Consider the following 13,010-nt stretch of genomic DNA (forward strand, 5'->3'; position numbering starts at 1 on the left):
CAAACCTTCTTGCCACAGCTCGCATTGATGTGCCATCCTGGATGAGCTGCACTACCTGAGCCACTTGTGTGGGTTGTAGACTCCGTCTCATGCTACCACTAGAGTGAAAGCACCGCCAGCATTCAAAAGTGACCAAAACATCAGCCAGGAAGCATAGGAACTGAGAAGTGGTCTGTGGTCACCACCTGCAGAACCACTTCTTTATTGGGGGTGTCTTGCTAATTGCCTATAATTTCCACCTGTTGTCTATTCCATTTGCACAACAGCATGTGAAATGTATTGTCAATCAGTGTTGCTTCCTAAGTGGACAGTTTGACTTGGAGTTACATTGTGTTGTTTAAGTGTTCCCTTTATTTTTTTGAGCAGTGTATATACGCCACTGGCGCCCTGTGCTCTTCACAGATGAAAGCAGGTTCTGTCGTGGTAAATATATAATGTTATAGCTTGGTCTGACTAAAATCTTGTGCATGACCCATCTTGTGTTGGGCCTTTGTATTTAATACAATGCACAAGAGACTTCTATCTTGCCGGCCTTATCAGCAGGTGGCTATGGACAACACCCACGCCATAGGTCTCTCAGTTCTCCCAACTCACGAGTTCTTGCGCTGAGGACACACTACACACACACCCCCACACACACACACACATACACACACACACATCATCATTGTTAAACATACACACACATACACACACTCACACACACACACACACACACACACACGCACACACACACACACACACATCATCATTGTTAAACATACACACACATACACACACACACTCACACACACACACACACACACACACACACACACACACACACATCATCATTGTTAAGCACACACACACACAAAAACCCCCTTCTCTTAGGCTGAACATCTGAAGACAGAGAACCCGACTCAGAGCCAATGCAATGGAGGTGACCTCGACCAACTCATCAGGACCAATCAGAAGATCAGAACTACTAGAATCAACCTACTTTATTTTATTGTATAAAATGTCAGCACACAATGTTTAGGGGCTCTCTCTCAGATATCTCCCTCACGAGATTGACGAACGGGTCCGTGCAGACGCTATTCTCAGATATCTTTACCTCTGAATAAACTGCCTTATATTATACAATTATCCACCTTGTCCAAAAGTCTCTACTTGGTCTCCGTTCTCCAGTAAACTTGTGATCATCAACAAAATTGGTAGCAGAGGATGGTTTTCTAACTCTGAATTCGGTCCATAAAAGTTGATAGAGACAGGAGACAAGTAAGAGACGGATCTGAAAGGACGGGTGACCTGTCCGCAGGAGCAGCCGGGAATCCAGCTCGCCTCAGGAAACTGATCTAGACGGCCGTCAATACAAAGGTAAGCAGAATCTGTTAAAACAAAATCTGCATATTGTATTGTAGGATAAACTAAATTATGATCAGTAGTACTGGGCGTGAGTATGGATTACTGTTAAATTTATAACATATATATTATGACTCAAAAGGCACATATGTAAAGATATCTGAATTCTTTAGGTTTTTACTGTTGAAATGTGACTCTAGAGAGGAGTCTAGTTACAGAGGTTGTGGTTCACGAGAGACGGATCCTTTTATTTTTACTGTTGATATCTGAAATCTTAGGTTTTTACTGTTGAAATGTGACTCTAAGAGAAGAAGTCTAGTTACAGTGGTTTTATTTTCTGTTGAAATGCGGCTTTCTAGTGAGGAGCCTATTACAGAGGTTTTGGTCCACAAGCGATGGACCCCTTTTATTTGATCCACAAGAGAAGGATCTGGTGACTTGATAAAAAGATTCAGATAGTCGGGTTGAGTTAATTCCGTGAGAATCCAAGTCCAGAAAAGGTTCTCCCGACTAGACGCCAGTTGAATGGTTTAAACGACTGGGAGTCTCCTTGAGGAGAATCAAAAAAAAAAAAAAAAAAAATACAAGTTCAGATAGTCGGGCAATTGGTTGACGTGGCACTCAACTATATGTACTGTGAGGAACTTAAACTGAATTCGTGTGTTGATGCTGATATGTAATGAAAAATGTAATTGTTGAAATGATAACCTGAATGTTGTGTAAGATTGGCCGTTTCATGAGACTAACTAGTTGATAACTTTTAAGAGGACCACCGAGTCCTATTTTGCCTGTTATGTAGCCGCTGCGCTAAAAGCTGACTTGAACTTTTTCCCTCTTGTGGAGTTGGTATTTCCTTAGTTCCTAAAATTAAATTGATAATTATTTTAGGAGCGCTCGAGTTTGCTAATATATTCTTCCAAAAGGGCGATTCTGATACCTTTTGGGAAAATATATAATAACTCGAATACCTGGAAAAACAATAATAACTTTTGCAAAATAATTCCTAAAATTAAATTGATAATTATTTTGGAACGCTCGAGTTTGTTAATATATTGTTCCAAAAGGGCGATTCTGATACCTTTTGGGAAAATATATAATAACTCGAATACCTGAAAAACAATAATAACTTTTGCCAAATAATTCCTAGAATTAGATTGATAATTATTTTGGAAACGCTCGAGTTTGTTAATATATTGTTCCAAAAGGGCGATTCTGATACCTTTTGGGAAAATATATAATAACTCGAATACCTGAAAAACAATAATAACTTTTGCCAAATAATTCCTAGAATTAGATTGATAATTATTTTGGAAACGCTCGAGTTTGTTAATATATTGTTCCAAAAGGGCGATTCTGATACCTTTTGGGAAAATATATAATAACTCGAATACCTGAAAAACAATAATAACTTTTGCCAAATAATTCCTAGAATTAGATTGATAATTATTTTAGGAGCGCTCGAGTTTGCTAATATATTCTTCCAAAGGGGTGATTCTGATACCTTTTGGGGAAAATGTATAATAACTCGAATACCTGAAAGACAACAATAATTTTTGCAAAATAATTCCTGGGATTAAATTGATGATTGTTTTGGGAGCGCTCGGGTTTGTTAATGTATTCTTCCAAAAGGGCGATTCTGATACCTTTTGGGAAAATATATAATAATTCGAATAATTGAAAAACAATAGTACCTTTTGCAAAATAATTCCTAATAATAAATTATTGAAAAATTCTTTGTGTACGAGGGTGGGACATCAGAGATAAGTCTGAGTCAGCGCCAAGAATACATTGCTGGATTCGGCCAGTGACGGGCTAAGAGCACCAAGATAGTCTAATAAACTGTATAACCATGGCAACCACTACCGTCCCAAAACTCAAATTTAATGAATATCTAGATCAAAAATACAGGATAGAGCGGGAGGGAAAGAACAGTATAAGACAGTGAAGAAAGTGTGGGAGGGAGTGAAACTCAAATGGACACAGGCAGGTTACTTTAGCGGGGGTGCCCCGTCTAAAGGGCAACTCACCTTTATGAAGAAAGGACTAGAGGTGGCAGTTGAGAAAGCCGAGGAAGAGCTGAGAATAGGGACATGGGCAATAGTGGAGAGCAGGAGGGTGCAACCAAAGAAAACAGATACGATGTGTGTGGCCACTGAAGCAGCTTCCCCAGAGGCCAGTACCAGCACCACTCCTGGCCCCACCTCACTATACAGCCTAACAGGCACCATGACTTTTGGCCCACAACCACGACCATGGCCTCAGCAGGGCACCCCATTAGGTCCTCCAAGAGGAGGGAACTACCTGTGTTACAATTGTGGAGGAGCTGGACATTTTAGGCGTGATTGTAAGGAACACCCACAATTTAACCATCAACCCCAATGGAGGGGAAGAGGCAGAGGTACACCACAATGGAGAGGTAGAGGAAGGGGAGGACCCCCACAATACCAGACTCAATGGAGACGGCCAAGGCCACAAGGTAATGGGGGGCCTGTTACAATTGTCATCAATATGGACACTCTGTCAGATGGTGTCCATTACCACCTAGTCCGCAACAGCAACACTGGCTGGCAAACAGGGGTAGAGGTTATGCCTTCAGATCAAGAGGAGGCCCAAGACCGATGTACCAGCCACATGCTGCCCTACCAGCATATAACCACCCACAACAACACCCAAACCAACAGCCTAACCAGCAGCCAGCTCCTACCTTCCAGGGCATGTCAGACGAATATCCTCCCTGGCCCTGAAGCTGCCCACCACCACAGAACGGGAATGGGGGTCAGCATTTTCCACTCCACACTGAACCAACTGTCATGTGTGAAGTGGAGGGAGTTACCCACCAATTTTTGGTAGATACAGGATGTACGTACTCTGCCATAAGATCTCGTCAACCACTCTCTTCGGAATCAATACAGGTGGTGGGGGTATCAGGAACACCCGAAGCACAAAACAAGACCATACCATTGCTCTTCCAATGGGGCCCTTCCAATTTGAAGCATAAATTCCTATATTGTCCCAACTGTCCAATCAACCTATTAGGAAGGGACCTATTGTGCAAACTGAAATGTTCAATCTACCTTACCGAAAAGGGTGTGGAGGTTTCCATTGATCCCATTACCTCCACACCAGTTCATCCAGTTAGGGTGCTGATGCTACCCATCATCCCAACCCCAGTGCTCTCCCTGACCCAAGAAATATACTGGTTGAAGTGCATCGAATCCAGCCAAGGAACCCCTGAGGTTCAATTCAAGTTCAACCAGCTGAGACAACTCATTTACACATTTCACCCATACAAGACTCCTCAAGCTGAAATACACTGTACACTTAATGTGACTGACAATGATGTCGACCCATATACCGATGACTGGGATGAAAACATGATGCACCTGACACCAACAATCAGATGTTGTACCATAGTGTGTGGACAAGAAGGAGTGGCTGCTCCGGTTATCCTACCTTCCCATTTGAAATCCTGGTACCTACTGGGCGAAGAATCTGCTCCCCATGTTACACTGGCAGTTGGACACGGTTTTGAGGCAAGGAGCCTTGGGCCTATGATCAGAAGAGCATCCAAACTCCAGTGGGAACCCACCCAAACTCCAGGAATAACCAAAGCCACCACTGAGAACATGTGGAGGTTTATGACAGTTGACACAGAGGAACATTGCCTTCCTGAACGTTTGACTCTCCCAAGACACCATGGTAAACCTTACACAGACCACCCCTCATCACAAGCACTGCTTTCCACCATTGATGAAGGCATATGGACACACACCCCATTTGATGTTGGACAACTACAGGTGGAACCAGTCACCATCACCTTACTCAACCCTGATCAAATTCCTATCTACCGAACACAGTACCGTCTGAAACCTGAACAGACCAGGGGGATCAAACCAACCATAGATGGGTTGTTGGGAGCTCGTGTCATATATCGCACTGTGTCTCCATGGAACACACCAATCTTACCAGTCTTGAAAACAGGAGGCGAAACATACCGGATGGTACAAGACTTCCGAGCAGTGAACGACGTCACTGCACCCATTGACCTACCTGTCCCTGACCCTCACATTACACTGAGTAATCTCTCACCAAAACACCAATACTTCACCGTTGTGGATCTGGCTAATGCCTTCTTCAGCATTCCACTGGATGAGGCTTCACAGCCTCTCTTTGCCTTCACATATGAACATCAACAGTATACGTATTCGGTTCTTCCACAGGGTTACAGGTGTTCTCCCGGAATCTTCAATCATATCTTGAAGACACACCTGGCCGAATTGAAAATCCCTGAAGGAGTGATACTCATCCAATATGTAGACGACCTTTTGCTGGGGGGCTCCCACATCTGATCTCTGTCTACAAATGACAAAAACCCTACTTGACTTCTTGGCTGTCAAAGGCTACAAGGTCAAAATGAGCAAAGTCCAGTCCTGTCGCAGAACTGTCCTTTTCCTTGGCAGAGAAATCTCAGGAGAAGGTGCTGGTCTCTCGAAATCCCACCGAGATTCCATACTCCATCATCCACGTCCCATCACAGTGTCAGGCATGTTGTCCTTCCTGGGGTTGACAGGGTACAGCCGTACCCACATCCCTGACTACACATCCAGGACTGAACCACTGAGAGAAATAGTGAGAGAAGCAGGACCAAGAAACTTACACTCCTCACTTACCTGGACACCTGAAGCATCAACAGCATTTGCTCTCCTAAAAACCGATCTCTCGGTGGCAGCAGCTCTGACAGCACCCGACTACAAAAACAAATTTCATCTTGATGTTTCTGAAAAGGAGGGGTTCACTTCTTCCATCCTTTTTCAGAAACAAGAGGGGGAGAGAAGAGTACTGATGTATCATTCCTCTAAGTTGGACCATATTGAAGCAGGTCAGACAACATGTTCCAGGTACGTGGCTGCAGTGGCAAAAGCTATTGAAAAAACCGCCCACCTGGTAATGTGCCACAAATTGGAAATCCATACGCACCATGGGGTTGCAGCATATCTGATGAGCAAGGAATTCACGTTCAGCGCTGAAAGAAAGAACAAAATCCAGAATAAATGCACCCAATCACACATTACTTTTGTCAACACCGACAAAAACATGGCAGACGCACTCAATGCAGAAGAAGGGTTGGCACACTCCTGCGAAGAGAGGGCGGCACAGGAACTGAAACTGCGACCAGACTTGGGAAACGAACCCCTTACCAATCCTGATCTATGGTTGTACACCGATGGATGCTGCTATAGAGGAGAAGAAGGGAACATAGCAGCATATGCAGTGGTACAGCAGCTTCCAGACCGGGTCACACGTGACCCTGGAATCAGACATCATCCCACAACCTGCCTCAGCCCAACTAGCTGAGATCATTGGTTTGACTCAAGCCCTGGAAAAGGCTGAAGGAAAGACTGTGAACATCTACACTGACTCAGCATATGCTCATGGAGCAGTCCATACAGATGGACCACAATGGGTCAGACGTAACTTCACCACAACAGGAAACCTTCCGATCAAACACAAGGCACAAATGGAGAGACTGATAAAAGCAGTCTCACTACCTGAGCAGGTGGCCATCATGAAGTGCAAAGGACATCAGCAACTCAAGAACAAAGTCAGCGAGGAAATGACGCAGCTGACAAAGCAGCCAAGAAAGCTGGGGGCTACACTCCAAGACAGATGGTGCTGCAGACTCAACCAGCTAGAACAGAACTCACAGACCAACACATAAAGGAACTACAATTCACAGCGGGCCCGTATGAGCACTCGGTATGGGGACAGATGGGAGCCACCAAAGGACCTGATGAACTTTGGAGATGCCATGACGGCAGGTTGGTGGCCCCAGCTAATCTCTGTCCCGAGCTGATACGTGAGGCTCATGGGCCCACCCATGAAGGGAAACTCAAAACTTTACAGAAGGTTTCCCATATTTGGTGGCACCCACACATTAAGGACATGACAGACTTGTTTTGTGATGAGTGCAGCATTTGTGGCAGCCACAACCCAAAGAAACCTTTCCAAACACCCATGGGTTCATACCCAGTACCTAATGCATGTTTTCAGGACATTAGCATAGATTACACTGACATGGGGGCTGATAATGTAACTAATGGGAAAAGGTACTTATTGGTAATGGTAGATCGATTCTCCAAATGGGTTGAGGCAATGCCAACAGCACGTGAGGATGCTAGGTCAGTTATTAAGTGGCTGCAGACTGAACTCATACCAAGGTATGGGGTTCCGAGACAAATTCGATCCGACAACGGGTCCCATTTCAGTAACCAACACCTGAGACAGGTGGAGGAGAGGTTCGGCATTGTGCACAAGTTTGGGTCTGTGTACCGGCCGCAATCTCAGGGCCTCGTGGAACGTGCCAATCAAACTTTGAAGGCTAAGATAGCCAAGGTATGTGCAGGTTCAAAGTTGACGTGGGTTGAAGCTCTGCCCCTGGCGTTGATGGCCATGAGAGCCTCTCCAGGAGCAGGCACCCATCTCTCTCCACATGAGATTATGACTGGTAGAGTCATGCCTGGTCCACCAAGGGAGGGAGGTCATATGCCCGCCCTTGATGTACAACAAATTGTAATGTCTGAATATGTGAGAAAACTAACGGAACTCTCTGCAGCTCTCTCCAGACAGATTCACAAGGTCCAAGAGGGGGAGCTGACGGGAGATCCGGCGCCGCTGAAGGTAAAGGTTGGCGACTGGGTAAGGATCAAGGTTCACAAAAGAAAGTGGCAAGATCCCAGGTGGACTGGACCGTACGAAGTGAAGGAGGTTACTTCACACTCAGTCCAGGTCAAAGGTAAATCAGGCGCACCTTGGCACCACTTGACACATTGTACACCAGCACCAACTCCTTCCAGAACCCTGACTGAAGTCAGAAGTGATTTAATCACATTAAATTCGGATCAAATTCTTGACACCAACACTATCTGAATATGTGGAGGAGACTCCCATCTTCAGATACTGGAGGGGAAAGACAGAGGAGGGACAGACCACCATGGGAGAGACTGGGGTGCTCTGCTCCACTCCTTGTTTTGCTGATTGTAACTATTGGGGTTACTCTAGGAATCATACTCTGGTCAGTACAGCACATGACACAGACACCCATTACACCCACTAGTAAACCTAACGACACATTCAATGCCACAACCATACGTCCGACCAACCTGCACTCCGACACATTGAGCCCAGATCAGAATGTAAGCCACAGCCACCACGTAAATAAACGACAAGTTGTCTCTAACACCCCTTTCCTGTGGGCCCAGACAATTGCATAGAAGCACCACATTATGTATACCCTTTAATGTTACCACTACTGCGACAGTGCCGTGGGTAGACTTCAGAGAACTTACCTACTACCGTGACTGGGACTGGTATATGACAGTGGGGGTCACCCATAGCGATTGGACTTGGACAAACTTGGTATGTGAGACTAATTATGACTGGTCCAGTTGCACCTCTACTACATTAGGAAAACAATGGAGGAAACTCTTGACTTTGACAAAAAACTCTAAAGGACTCAAATTTACTATCTATCCTGGTATTGCATTAGGCTGCCAGGACTTTAGACTTGCTCCTTATGTAAGCTGTACCACTGCACCAGTCCATTGGAATGTTCGAATTTGTCATATTAATAACACAAAAGCACAGGCTATTAATGAAAATGGTAATAAGAATAATTCTATTATTTTACTTACCACTCCACCTACTTTGGATGATGCAATCCTGACCGCTACAGGTGTCTCCGGCCTTTCTAACAACTGGCTCTTGTTGACTGAGGAAGCGGCAAAGGTGACTCATCAGAGTTGTGTGGTTTGTATGGGGGCACGGCCATTGCTTCGCATTATCCCTGCCGCCATTACGCCAGAATGCTTCCTGTCTGTCATGAAACATGACAACCCCTTCCGCAAATTGTACACTATGGGACGTAGTTCATCCCTTGGTTACTAAAGCAACTAAGAAACCAATTTTTTTCCTATCAGGTGGCTAGAGCTAACTTTACCTGTGTTAATCTCACGAAAGGTCTACCATTGTTGGGTATGGTACCTGTTGGATGGTGTCGGTTTATCTATACGCCTAATGCTGAGTTTAAACCTGTTTCCAGGGCTGATGTCTGGTGGTGGTGTGGAGGCGTTCATCTGTTTGATGGACTGCCTGGAAATGCCACAGGCACCTGTGCACTAGTCTCTCTTTTGCTACCAATATCTGTGTATCCAACAGGTGTTCAGGAGCTGGTGACCCATGTGTCTGACTTAATTCCTACCAGGACCAGGCGCGCTGTGGGCCCTACTCATGGGGACCCAACCTACATTGATGCAATTGGGGTCCCTAGGGGGGTACCAGATGAGTATAAATTGATTGACCAAGTAGCCGCAGGTTTTGAATCTTCATTTTGCTGGTGGTGCACGATTAATAAAAATGTTGACAGAATCAATTATGTCCATTTTAATGTTCAAAAATTAGGCAATTGGACACAACAAGGTTTTGAGGCGGTGCATGGCCAGTTGGCTGCGACCTCTCTCATGGCTTTCCAAAATCGTATTGCTGTCGACATGCTCCTGGCTGAAAAAGGAGGAGTATGTGCTATGTTTGGTGAACAATGTTGTACCTTTATTCCCAACAATACAGCCACAGATGGCAGCTTGACTGTCGCCCTGGAAGGGTTCGAACTCTTAATGGCAAAATGAAGAGCCACTCAGGGGTGGATACTTCAATGTGGGACTCTTGGATGGATGCGTTTGGTAAATATAAAACGCTTGTTTCTTCTATACTTGTATCCATTTCTGTTTTTGCTGCAATTCTAGTGCTTTGTGGATGCTGTTGCATTCCATGCATACGGACGCTGACAACCAGGATTATAACCACCGCTATTGATCCACATCCTGCAGATAACGGTCAGATGTTTCCTTTGCTTGCTATTGACGATGCTGACCAAGGATATCTGGATGATGAATAGCATTTAAGCTTTTTGTCACGTCTCTTGTGAGACGTGAAGAGGGGGAACCCTAAAACTTTATCTTCTGATAAAGTTTTCCCTATTTTGCCAATTGCAGCATTTAAGCTTTTTGTCACGTCTCTTGTGAGACGTGAAGAGGGGGAATGTAAAACTTTATCTTCTGATAAAGTTTTCCCTATTTTGCCAATTGCAGCATTTAAGCTTTATGTCACGTCTCTTGTGAGACGTGAAGAGGGGAATGTAAAACTTTATCTTCTGATAAAGTTTTCCCTATTTTGCCAATTACACTGTTAGCTTGTGTCACGTCTTAAGTTTTCCTTCTTTACTGTTACTTGGTCACGTCTCTGGGGAGACGTGAAGAGAGGGATTTGTCGTGGTAAATATATAATGTTATAGCTTGGTCTGACTAAAATCTTGTGCATGACCCATCTTGTGTTGGGCCTTTGTATTTAATACAATGCACAAGAGACTTCTATCTTGCCGGCCTTATCAGCAGGTGGCTATGGACAACACCCACGCCATAGGTCTCTCAGTTCTCCCAACTCACGAGTTCTTGCGCTGAGGACACACTACACACACACCCCCCCACACACACACACACATACACACACACACACACACACACACACATCATCATTGTTAAACATACACACACATACACACACACACACACACACACACACACACACACACACACACACACACACGCACACACACACACACACACATCATCATTGTTAAACATACACACACATACACACACACACACACACACACACACACACACACACACACACACACACACACACACACACACACACACACATCATCATTGTTAAGCACACACACACACAAAAACCCCTTCTCTTAGGCTGAACATCTGAAGACAGAGAACCCGACTCAGAGCCAATGCAATGGAGGTGACCTCGACCAACTCATCAGGACCAATCAGAAGATCAGAACTACTAGAATCAACCTACTTTATTTTATTGTATAAAATGTCAGCACACAATGTTTAGGGGCTCTCTCTCAGATATCTCCCTACGAGATTGACGAACGGGTCCGTGCACGCTATTCTCAGATATCTTTACCTCTGAATAAACTGCCTTATATTATACAATTATCCACCTTGTCCAAAAGTCTCTACTTGGTCTCCGTTCTCCAGTAAACTTGTGATCATCAACAGTTCACACTGAGCACATGTGACAGACGTGACAGAGTCTGGAGACGCTGTGGAGAACGTTCTGCTGCCTGCAACATCCTCCAGCATGACCGGTTTGGCGGTAGGTCAGTCATGGTGTGGGGTGGCATTTCTTTGGGGGGCCGCACAGCCCTCCATGTGCTCGCCAGAGGTAGCCTGACTGCCATTAGGTACAGAGATGAGATCCTCAGACCCCCTGTGAGACCATATGCTGGTGCGGTTGGCCCTGGGTTCCTCCTAATGCAAGACAATGCTAGACCTCTTGTGGCTGGAGTGTGTCAGCAGTTCCTGCAAGAGGAAGGCATTGATGCTATGGACTGGCCCGCCCGTTCCCCAGACCTGAATCCAATTGAGCACATCATGTCTCGCTCCATCCACCAACACCACGTTGCACCACAGACTGTCCAGGAGTTGGCGGATGCTTTAGTCCAGGTCTGGGAGGAGATCCCTCAGGAGACCATCCGCCACCTCATCAGGAGCATGCCCAGGCGTTGTAGGGAGGTCATACAGGCACGTGGAGGCCACACACACTACTGAGCCTCATTTTGACTTGTTTTAAGGACATTACATCAAAGTTGGATCAGCCTGTAGTGTGGGTTTCCACTTTAATTTTGAGGGTGACTCCAAATCCAGACCTCCATGGGTTGATAAATTTGATTTCCATTGATAATTTTTGTGTGATTTTGTTGTCAGCACATTAAACTATGTAAAGAAAAAAGTATTTAATAAGATTATTTCATTCATTCAGATCTAGGATGTGTTGTTTAAGTGTTCCCTTTATTTTTTTGAGCAGTGTATATACACACTGAACAAAAATGCAACATATAAAGTGTTGGTCCCATGTTTCATGAGCTGAAATAAAAGATCAAAGAAATGTTCCATACGCACAAAAAGCTTATTTTTCTCAAATTGTGTGCACAAATTTGTTTACATCCCTGTTAGTGAGCATTTCTTCTTTGCCAAGATAATCCATCCACCTGACAGGTGTGGCATATCAAGAAGCTGATGAAACAGCATGATCATTACACAGGTGCACCTTGTGCTGGGGACAATAAAAGGCCACTCTAAAATGTACCGTTTTGTCACACAACACAATACCACATATGTCTCAAGTTTTGAGGGAGCGTGCAATTGGCATGCTGACTACCATAAGTCACCTCCAACATCGTTTTAAAGAGTTTGGCAGTACATCCAACTGGCCTCACAACTGCAAACCATTTGTATGGCGTCGTGTGGGCGAGCGGTTTGCTGATGTCAACGTTGTGAACAGAGTGCCCCATGGTGGCGTGGGGTTATGGTATGGGCAGGCATAAGCTACGGACAACGAACACAATTGCATTTTATCGATGGCAATTTGAATGCCCTTTTTTTTTTTTTTAAGGTATCTGTGACCAACAGATGCTTATCTGTATTCCCAGTCATGTGAAATCCATAGATTAGCGCCTAATGAATTTATTTCAATTGACTGAATTCCCCATATGAACTGTAACTCAGTAAAATCTTTGAAATTGTTGC

Source organism: Coregonus clupeaformis, chromosome 1 (assembly GCF_020615455.1).
Source record: "Coregonus clupeaformis isolate EN_2021a chromosome 1, ASM2061545v1, whole genome shotgun sequence".
NCBI classification, from domain to species: domain Eukaryota; kingdom Metazoa; phylum Chordata; class Actinopteri; order Salmoniformes; family Salmonidae; genus Coregonus; species Coregonus clupeaformis.